At 47.5% G+C, this 10,960-nt stretch overlaps 1 long non-coding RNA gene and 1 pseudogene across 1 annotated transcript; one reads left to right on the top strand and one right to left on the bottom strand.

Moving 5' to 3' along the window:
• The first annotated feature begins 1,709 nt into the window (after positions 1 to 1,709).
• LOC136508661 (uncharacterized) lies at positions 1,710 to 4,529 on the top strand (annotated as a pseudogene).
• A 2,128-nt stretch (positions 4,530 to 6,657) lies between these two features.
• On the bottom strand, positions 6,658 to 6,996 carry LOC136508666 (uncharacterized). The gene is made up of 3 exons (XR_010772071.1): positions 6,982 to 6,996; positions 6,800 to 6,871; positions 6,658 to 6,724 (listed from the first exon to the last, which is right to left on the bottom strand). It is a non-coding gene; the product is annotated as an uncharacterized lncRNA (long non-coding RNA).
• Positions 6,997 to 10,960: the final 3,964 nt, after the last annotated feature.

Here is a 10,960-nt window from a genome sequence, read left to right as displayed (position 1 = left end):
TAGTAACAATCCTAATCTGAATAGAAAAGAATAAGAGTAATAATAATTAATAATCGTATTACAAGTGGTTTCTTGGTCTCTGTCTGAACCTACGCATGAGTCGTCCTCAGGTTTTTTTTGCCTGCGCATCTGAGAGACCGAGACTAAGAAGAGTTTCTTCTTTTGTCCGTTTTTCTATTCCGTTGCCCTGTTTGATGGATTTTTGTCAGATTTAAATTCGTCTTGTATACGCGTACACTCATATTTGTGTGTATCACCGGGCATGCAAATTAAAAATACATAGAAAATGTACGTGCTCGACATGTGCATGCATGGGAAAGAAACAAGCCATGGCTGGAAGGTACGCAGGGATGAAGCTAGGAAAAAAAAATCAGGAGGGGCTAAACAACGGCAATTAGCAAGAAAAGAGATTTCAGCAAATCTCAGCCCCTCCTACCTGTATATCTACAGCTAAAATTTTAGACGACGGCTCTACGGGGCTTCGCTTGCTCGCGAGCGGTAAGGGGGGCTGGAGCCCCCCTAGCCCCACCGCTGGCTCCGTGCCTGAAGGTACGCATGTGTACAACGTGAGCTGGCCATGGTATACGTACATGTATCAGGCTATTATTTTGTCAACACGAATTATGTTGAGACTACAAGACAGTCTGCGCAGCGCGGCGCGACTCGGCGAATGGTCCGTAACATTCTACAGGCCTGGCCTTTGGTGTAAACGGATGGCAGATACGTTACCACCAGGCAGCGTATGTCTGTCGGCCGCAAGATGTTGAACCAAGTATACGTACATATTTTGGGTTATGCAATGGAACTCCATCTTGCTGGGTCCACGTGTCATGGCTGGACTGCATGGCTGGACTGCAATCACCACGTACCGTCCGGCCAGAAAACATCTCAGCTAATTGGCAAGTCGAGTCCGTGAGTTTTCTAGAAGCGTTATCGCAAGGGATAATTGTTGCGAAAGGAACCGGCTCCGGATCGATATCTCTCGGGCCTTAACAAATTTTATGCATTTAATTTCTTTTATGTGCATCACGAATTGTACTTTAGCTCATTGCATTTGCTCATGAATAAAGAGAGTCAAAAACACAATTATTTTAGAAGCAAACAAACATTAAAAAAAACTCGGACAGCGTGGAGATAGCATATATGCACTCCCCGAGCATTGCGCTTAAAATAGAGGACTTCTCGCTTGTCATGGATTCATCCGGAATGAAAGCATAATAGTTTTTTTATCCTGTTGCAACGTATTGGCATATTTACCAGTAATATTAAAGAGCCAGTCCAGCTCCTGCTTCCTTTCTTATTCGTCCTCTGTCTTCCCATTCGTGTCTGTGTCCGTGTCCGAGTCCGAGTCTCTGTTTCAGTTTTTTAGTACGAGCTCGCCAAGAGGAGCAAACAAAAATATGTGACGGAGTAAAACTCCATGTCCCACACAGAGGGCAAACAAAAACACGTGATGGAGTAAAACTCCATGTCCAACACAAAGAAAAAAAAGAGGGTAGAAGTCCATGTCCGACTTGCATTTGTTCTTAGGCTCAATGAAGCCCACAAAGCCTGCAGCCTAATAGTACAGGTCATATGGATATGGATTTAGCCCAGTTAAACATCATGGCCCAGCACGCAACCCACGCAGAGGAAAGCGCACGGTGGAACCGGAAGGCCAGGGTGACAGTTGTTAAAAGGCGATCGGCAACCATTTCGTCTTCCTAGCTCCGATCGGAATCAGAAGCAGAAGCAGAAGCAGCCGCGGCGACAAGAGGTGAGCTCTCGTATCGGAATCACCCCATCCTCTCGCTCAATTTCGATCGGATCACCCCCGTCCATGGCTCGATTGCAAGCCTCTCCTCCGTATTGCTGTGATCGGAGCCCCAATTTGGTTCCCATCTCCGTCGAATTGCCGTGTTCCCGCAGTCGATGTCGTCGCCAATTCCCTCCGCCGTGTTTGCATTTCGCAGGGAGGATCGAGCCTCAGCCGCTGGTTCTGTTGGAGAAGAGCAGTTGCCAGCCACCACCGCCAGCCCAGCGCGCGGACAAGTTCCGGAGGCGAGAATGGCGGAACCAGAGCCGGAGCGGGGCGACGCCGCCGCCTTCATCCGCGACGCCCCCTTTGACGTCCACATGTCGCTCGTCCGCCGCCTGTCGCCCAAGTGGATCCTCCGCATGCGCTTGGTCTGCAAGGCGTGGCGTGACAAGCTGTGCCACGGGGCCCTCCTCTTCCCCCTCCACGGCTTACAGCCGCCGCAGCCGCTCCTCTGCTTCGGCCTCGCCGCCTGCCCCGACCGCTACATCCAGTCCGCGACTACTGCGTCGAGTCCCTCGACCTCCGCTCCGGCAAGCTGCGCGCCGTCTTCCGTTTCACCGAAAACGAGGGCTACGGCTTCGACGACAACGACCTCGAGGGCCGTGACGCTCCCTCCATCGACGACTTCCGTGTCGACTACAAAAGGATGGAGGTGAACTACGCCGAAGCCTTGGTCAAGCCCCAGCTCCAGGTCCACGCTTCCCTCGACGGCTACCTCCTCGTCTCCTTCCTCAGCGCCTGGTACTTCATCAACCCCGCGACGCGCCACTGAGTTGCCCTCCCTGACCTTACGCGCTACGACGTGGTCGGGTTCTATGAGCACGTCAGTTCCGGCGAGTACCGCGTGCTCTGCTTCAGCGGCCTCTGGCACGTTGAATATCCGGCTGTCTACGGCGTCCTCACGGTGAGCACTGTGCAGCTGCGGTTCATCGGGCGCCCCATCTCTCCGGCCGCGCCCGATGATCACGGGCTAGGGTTGGGGGTGGACAGGGCCGTCATCTCCCCACCCATCCAGTTCAAACGCAACCTGCACCTGCGCTGGCCGCGGCAGCAGACCCAGGGATACCACAAACTGGTGTTCGACACAGAGAAAGAGGAGTTCAACTGGAAGAGCCCTCCTCCTGTGAGGGACAGAGAGGTGAGTCTGCTTGAATTTCCGACCGGCGACCTCGGCCTGTCCGTCTCCAGGAAGAACAGGGCAACGCTAGAGCTCTGGTGTCTAGAGGATTACCAGAACGAGGTTTGGGTCCTCGTGCACCGGATTCAGTTGGCGATCCAACAGATGCCGGTTCTGCAGGATGAAGATCTTTGGATTCCAGCTGTTGTCTCACCAGAAGGGGATGTGTTGATCGAGTCCTGGCACTGGCTGTTGCACTGTGACAGGAATGGGAATTTGCTGCACAAGTTTCGGCTTCCTAAGAGGGTGTTTGTCAGGCATGTGCTCAGGGAGAGCCTTCTTCAGCATCGGATGTTCCGGACGCCCAAAGTTGATGGTGCTATTGATCCACCTTTGTTCCATTGGCTGTGTAGTGATCCCAGCTCGTGATGTCAATTTTCAGCATCTATGCTTTACATGATGTGGTGGTTTCTGTCGATGAAGCTTGACTGGTGATGGCAATTTTCAGCATCTATGCTTTACTTCTCCCGATCTCTGGATACTGCAGGGATAACAGTAATGACCATAAGCTCCTGTTTCCCTTGGTTGTATGAAACTCTCTGATGTTCCAACTTCCAATACTCTGTATGTTGGATGTTTGCTGAAGTTTGGGACTGTGAATGAATGTGAGGGATCCAGGTGCTATAATTGAGTATTCTGGTTGCAGAGCATCCCTTTCCACCTTTCCTTAATTTTGGAAATTGATCTAATAATGCACCTGACGATTTTCTATGAACTGAGAAATGCTTATCTCGTTTTGGTAGAACTATGGAAGTGAAAGTTTGATTCTGCAGTTTGACTGCTTCCGGGAATTCACTGTGATGATTTTTTGTGTGTGTGATTTTTTCACTATTTTTGTTACTTTTCTGGGAATTGCTGCCATATTTTTCCCTCTTGATTTTTATATGACCATTGAATTGTTGCAAGAGTGCTAATTCATTGTGTTGATTTTTGTTTATTGTTCACTATTTTAGTGTCACCCCGAAACTCTGCTGCCTGAATCCTGAACGGAATGCGCTGAGCATACTAGATCCACTTCTCAGTTAGGAGTTCTTGTAACTATATACGGTTCGACATTTAGTTTTTCAGGGCTGGTTAGACATTTAGTTGAGCATATGTGAATTAGATACTACTATAATACTATTGATATGGATCATGAAACATGAACCAATTAGCTTGTCAGCTCAATTTCTCTCATATTCAAACTCTTTGTCTTGTTCATTGAACTGATACTTGTGGTCACACATTCAAACTTCTCTTTAGTTGTCAATTTTCATCAACTCTTCAATTCAATGCTCTGTTCGGAACCATGATTATGGAAGGGTAGGCAATGTGCCTGATGATTTCTTGTTTGTTACAGGATAACAGGAAGACTTGAAGCTTTGCATGCTTCCATACATGGATGAAATTAGCCTTTTGTGTGTTAACTGAAGAATTATTGGTTTGTCTCTTGATGCAAGTCTCAATATCATAATCGTCAGACGTGTTCTACTAGTATTAGTCAGGTTGCTTAGGATGATGTCAAAGTCATATTTTATTGTTCACAGTTGTCAAAATCTAACTCTGCCTGCAATGACACGATCGCGAAAAAAAAATAACTCTGCCATGAAATTGAATTTGAGCAGAGTCCATATCTGGCAAAGGTATTCTATACACTATAGATTGTCTTATATCACTCTAGTTACATAGCTGATGTCGTTGTCAGGTTTCAGTGTTTTCTGTTACTGAAATAAAAGAACTGGTATCGGCAATTCTAGTTTGACTGAATTTCAATAGAGACGGCACATGCAAAAGGTTATGAAAGAAATTGAAGACGCTTGTAATGGAGGGATGCAATTATGCTGCACAACAGCAGAAGTGAAGGTGAGAAGGTGTCGTCTGTAGTCTGTACTCGACGATGGTGTGAGCAGCCTGCCGTATGGATGATTAGATGTGAAGGTAAGATAATGATCCAACGGAAATAAGAATTTGAGGTGACATGGAGCAACCTGGTTGTAGAGAAATAGGATTTAATGGCCCTTAGTGGGTTCCATCGATATAGGTTATATACGGCGTGTTCGCTGGTTGGTTTCTGAGCTGATTTGAGTTGGCTGGTGCTGGTTTGTTGTGATAGAAAAATACTATTGGCTGGTTAAATAAGCCTGGCTAAAACCAACAAGAGTGATAGATAAATACGACCTCTATTAGACGCACACATAGAGCTGTCTAGTAATGAACCTTGATTGTCGGCGCATGAATGCATACTAGCTCGAAACACACGCTCCGCTGCGCGGGCATCATGAACCGTGCAGAGTATAAACCGTGCAGAGAAATAGTGGACAAACAGTGTAGTGAAACAATGACGAACAACGATGCACAGTGACGAGAATTGTAAGAACAGCAGCGAACAGCGACAAACAGTGGCGTGAACAGTGAAAACCTCGATTTATCCGCGCACAAGAGGGCAACCATAATGTGTTTGGACAAGGCCATGTTTAGTTTCACCAAAATCCAAACTTTGACACTATGTAAAAAGAAGATTTCCCGTCACATCAAACTTGTGGTATATGCATGGAGTACTAAATGTTGACGAAATCAAAAATTAATTGCACAGTTTGGTTATACTTTACGAGATGAACGTTTTGAGCCTAATTAGTCAACGATTGGATAATTATTACCAAATACAAACGAAATACTACAATACGCTAAAGTGACCTCTCTTTCCGGCGGCGCCAACTTCGGCCAGCAACTAAACGTGGCCCAAATCCGTGCACAAGAGGGCAACCGTCCAAATACGTGCTTTATTACATTCACTGGCTTCACATAATCATCCTAGCTCTGGACTATAGGGACTCATTGTCCAACCACCTTTTAGCCATAGTAAATGATTCTTCGGGATTTGTTTCAGGAGGAATATGGCCGCCACCCTACATCATCCACAAGCAACCAGACAGGGTTTTGTTATGCACGTGCGCGTGCGCGCACATACACACACAATCAACACAAGCATCTGATTTATATCCATCTGATATATAAGAAAAATGAAATGAGAGACCTAACTTTATTGTCGCAAACGTCAGGTTGGTAGCATACATGATTGTGAATCTGCAGTAACGAGAACATTGTAGATTCTTTATTAGACCAGAAAAAAATATTAGGACTTTGGGACATTAAGGCATGAATTTGAGAAATGCATTCATGGAAACCATCTGCTGCACATTCTTGTGTCCGACCCCAACTATCTAAACAAAAATTTGTAAACAATGACGTGATAATGGACTATATATAGAGAGAAGATGAGCAGATAATATTGGACTATATAGAGAGAGAAGACTAGAAAGCGGGGGCACAAGAAGAGAACTTAACCCTGCTGCCTGGTTATCAAGGTGCCAGGCCCTCCAATCATGGATCTGGTCCATGCTTGTGTGCCCATAAACGGTATGGTGAGGTCATGGTCTCCACTGCGCAAAGAATAGGAACTTGTAGCTAATTAAGCACAACCATATGGAGGTAGATTCAAACTACTGATAATAACTTGCATATATATTATATATATACTGCCTCCGGTAGGGAGAAGTTGTTTCTGGCAAAAAAAATGGAACTGCAATTTTTTTAGATGTGTTGTAAACGTATTGTTCACCCAACCGGAGAAAGTGAGTTTTTCACCTGTATACAAGAGCGCGATATCCTCTAATGCTGAGGTTGAAATGGTATTTGATGCTGTTGGGAAGATCATGCACATAAGGAAGAATTGGAGGTCTTTTGCACCTAATCCATTCCACCACTGTTCCCTATCAATTTTTTATATCTTTGGGTCATTTGATCAATCCACATTACTTTAGAACTACTAAGTTTGTCTCAATTACCTCCTTGATTCCAATAGCAGCCCTAACAACATTATCATTGGCCCAAAAGTAGGACAGGTAGTAGCGGTATTCCTGGGTTTTGGAAAAGGAATTTAAAATTAAATTTAGGTAGTAGATTGTGTGGAAGAAACCGATCTCAATTTGCATGAACATAATAATAATCCATATGATGCATGACATACATAGAAACAATAAAGAGTCTGTCTACCAAACAACCATGTGTTTTATGTGCTTTCAACACATGAATTTTTTTTCACCATAGAATTAAGATCCAACAGCCTCCACCCTCCTTCTACCTCTAGCCTACAGCCTTTTTCTACCTCTAGACAATCACAAATCACAATATCACAGATCCACAGATCACAAGAATTTTTTTTATGGAAAGACAAATCACAGATAGTAGAGGAGGAGGAGAGACCTACTAGAGGCACCGTGCGGGCACAACTTGGTCCAGCCAGCGGCACGGTGCGGGCAAACGTTGTAGGCTTCCGAAGCACAGTGCGTGCGGCACGGTACTGGAGGCACAGTGCGTGCGTACGTTGCGGAGCGGGCGGTGTACGTTGCAGAGCGGGCGGGATCGGAGCCAGCGAGGACGCGGGCAGGATCAGCAGAATGGAGGGAGAGATTGAGAAAATTCATGTGTTTTTTTTCGTTAAAACACATGTGTGTTGTATAGCATTTCTGGTTGTTAAAAGGCAATCGGCAACCACCCGTGCCCCCCCTAACCATTTCGTCTTCCTTGCTCCGATCGGAATCAGAAGCAGAAGCAGAAGCAGAAGAAGCCGCGGCGACAAGAGGTGAGCTCTCGAATCGGAATCACCCCATCCTCTTGCCCAATTTCGATCGGATCACCCCCGTCCATGGCTCGATTGCAAGCCTCTCCTCCGTATTGCTGTGATCGGAGCCCCAATTTGGTTCCCATCTCCGTCGAATTGTTGTGTTCCCGTAGTCAATGTCGTCGCCAATCCCCTCCGCCGTGTTTGCATTTGGTAGGGAGGATCGAGCCTCAGCCGCTGGTTCTGTGGAGAAGAGCAGTTGCCAGCCACCATCGCCAGCCCAGCGCGCGGACAAGTTCTGGAGGCGAGAATGGCGGAACCAGAGCCGGAGCGGGGCGACGCCGCCGCCTTCATCCGCGACGCCCCCTTTGACGTCCACATGTCGCTCGTCCGCCGCCTATCGCCCAAGTGGATCCTCCGCATGCACTTGGTCTGCAAGGCGTGGCGTGACAAGCTGTGCCACGGGGCCCTCCTCTTCCCTCTCCTCTGCTTCGGCCACTCCGCCTGCCCCGACCGCTACATCTAGTCCCCGACTACTGCATCGAGTCCCTCGACCTCCGCTCTGGCAAGCTGCGCGCCGTCTTCTGGTTCACCGAAAACGAGGGCTACGGCTTCGACAACAATGACCTCGAGGGCCGTGATGCTCCCCCCATCGACGACTTCCGTGTTGACTACAAAAGGATGGAGGTGAACTACGCCAAAGCCTTGGTCAAGCCCCAGCTCCAGGTCCACGCTTCCCTCGACGGCTACCTCCTCGTCTCCTTCCTCAGCGCCTGGTACTTCATCAACCCCATGATGTGCCACTGGGTTGCCCTCCCTGACCTTACACGCTACGACATGGTCGGGTTCTATGAGCACTGTGCAGTTGCGGTTCGTCGGGCGCCCCATCTCGTCGGCCACGCCCGATGATCACGGGCTAGGGTTGGGGGTGGACAGGGCTATCATCTCCCCACCCATCCAGTTCAAACACAACCTGCACCTGCGCTGGCCACCGCAGCAGACCCAGGGATACCACATACTGGTGTTCGACACAGAGAAAGAGGAGTTCAACTGGAAGAGCCCTCCTCCTGTGAGGGACATGTTAGAATCGTGGGTGTACCTCTATGTGACCATAGATCCGAGTAGACCTCTGCTCTAGGTTCCTATGCACGCCTGGCTGTAGCCTCACGGACATCGGTACTTGGCACGGTGGTGAGGAGGCGAGGTGGCGATGCCGTGGAGGTCTAGAGGGGACGGTGGTGACCCTGCAGAGGCAACGGCGATGGTGGCGGGCTCATCCCATCGCTGGCAGCACCTCTTTAGGATTGGATTAGGGTTTTCTATGGGTGGGATGGCGGCTCCAGTGAACCTCATTGTCTGAGCCTTGATCCCCACCTTTCTTTTATGTGTGCTGTTGAAAGCTCTAGTTTGGTTTTGGTGAATTGATGAAACCCTAAGTGCTAACCTAGTTTATCAAGTGATCATAAGATAGGTAGCACACTTCAAGTGGAGAAGCTAATGAAGATCATAGCATGACAATGGTGATGGCATGGCAATGATCAAGGGCTTAAACTTGAAAAGAAGAAAGAAAAAAAACAAAAAGCTCAAGGCAAAGGTATAACTTGTAGGAGCTATTTTGTTTTGGTGATCAAGACACTTAGAGAGTGTGATCACATTTAGGTTTGATAGTCGTACTATTAAGAGGAGTGAAACTCGTATCGGAATATGGTTATCAAAGTGCCACTAGATGCTCTAACTCGTTGCATATGCATTTAGGATCTAGTGGAGTGCTAACACCCTTGAAAATATTTGTGAAAATATGCTAACATATGTGCACAAGGTGATACACTTGGTGGTTGGCACATTAGAGCAAGGGTGGAGAAGTTAGAAGTGAAAAGGAGTTGGTCGCAAAGATGCTGGCGTCGGTCAACTGACCGGACGCTGGGTCTGAAAGCACTGGACGCTGACTGCCTACGTCCGGTCAGGCTGACTCGGCGGTACAGTAGCTAGGGTTTACCACCGGACGCTGGGCTATGTCTGGTTCAGGAGAAACAGATTTTGACCCTTACTATACTCAACCGGATGCTAGGGTTTCAGCACCCGGTCAGTTTTGCTGGAGCGTCTGGTCAGCTTCGTAGCCGTTGAAATCTGACAAACAACGTTTGAAGCCAGTGACGCGTGGCGTCCATCAGTGGATCGGACGCTGAGTCTAGGGTCCGGTCACTTTGATCGGAGCGTTCGGTCAGAGCGCAGTGTGCCCAGTGAAGGGGTACAACGGCTCTATTTCATGGGGGCTTCTATTTAATCCCCATGGCCAGCTATGGCTCATATCTTTGGCCATTTTCATTGACATAGCAACCTTGTGAGCTAAGCCAAAGTCCTCCCACTCATCTCCATCATTGATTTATCATCATAGTGAGATTAGGAGAGAATCCAAGTGCATTGCTTGAGTGATTGTATCTAGAGGCACTTGGTGTTCGTGTCTCGCTGTGGATTTCGCTTGTTACTCTTGGTGGTTGCCGCCACCTAGATGGCTTGGAGCAGCGAGGATCATTGAGCGGAGGGTGGTGATTATCTCCGGCTCCGATCGTGGTGATTGTGAGGGGTTCTTGACCTTTCCCTGGTAGAGCGCCAAAAGGTACTCTAGTGGATTGCTCGTGGCTTGTGTGATCCTCATCTTGTGTTGGTTGTGCGGCACCCTATTGAGGGTTTGGCGTGTGAAGCCAATTAGCGCGTGAACCTCTAAGTGAGTGAATCGCCACAACGAGGACTAGCTTGCCAGCAAGCAAGTGAACCTCGGTAAAAAATCATTGTGTTCATCAATGATTCCGAGGTGATTGGTCTTCATTGTTATTCATCCTTGTGATTGATTGGTTCATTCATCTACACGGCGGTATAATCTTCTTGATCACTCTCTTTACTTTACCGCAAACTAGTTGACAAGCTCTTTAGTGTAGTTAGTTGTGAGAGCTTGCTTGCTTGGTTAGTGTGGCTCTTTAGTTAGCCTTTGAGAGCACACTAACATAGAATAGTGTCATAGCTTTTGTGTGAATATACTCTATCTAAACTAGAATTGTGGTAGGTGACTTGCATTTTGAGTAGGCTAGCACAACACTTGCTTCGCCTTATAATTGTCTAACTATTTTGTTAAGTGTTGTTGTAGAAATTTTTATTAGACTATTCACCCCCCCTCTAGCCATGAGGACCTTTCAAGTGGTATCGGAGCCAAGGTCACTGTTATTTGAGGATTAACAACCTTCGGTGTTAAAATAGCTCAAATCAATAACACCAAGAAGCCACCCCAATTTGATGGCTCCAACTATTCTTATTGAAAGTCAAAGATGACCACACATATCAAGTCAATCAATAGAAAGGTGTGGAAGGTGGTAGAAACCAAAATTGAGAT

The sequence above is a fragment of the Miscanthus floridulus genome, chromosome 15 (assembly GCF_019320115.1).
Source record: "Miscanthus floridulus cultivar M001 chromosome 15, ASM1932011v1, whole genome shotgun sequence".
In the NCBI taxonomy this organism is placed as follows: Eukaryota; Viridiplantae; Streptophyta; class Magnoliopsida; order Poales; family Poaceae; genus Miscanthus; species Miscanthus floridulus.
This window is presented reverse-complemented; position numbering and strand designations above follow the sequence as displayed.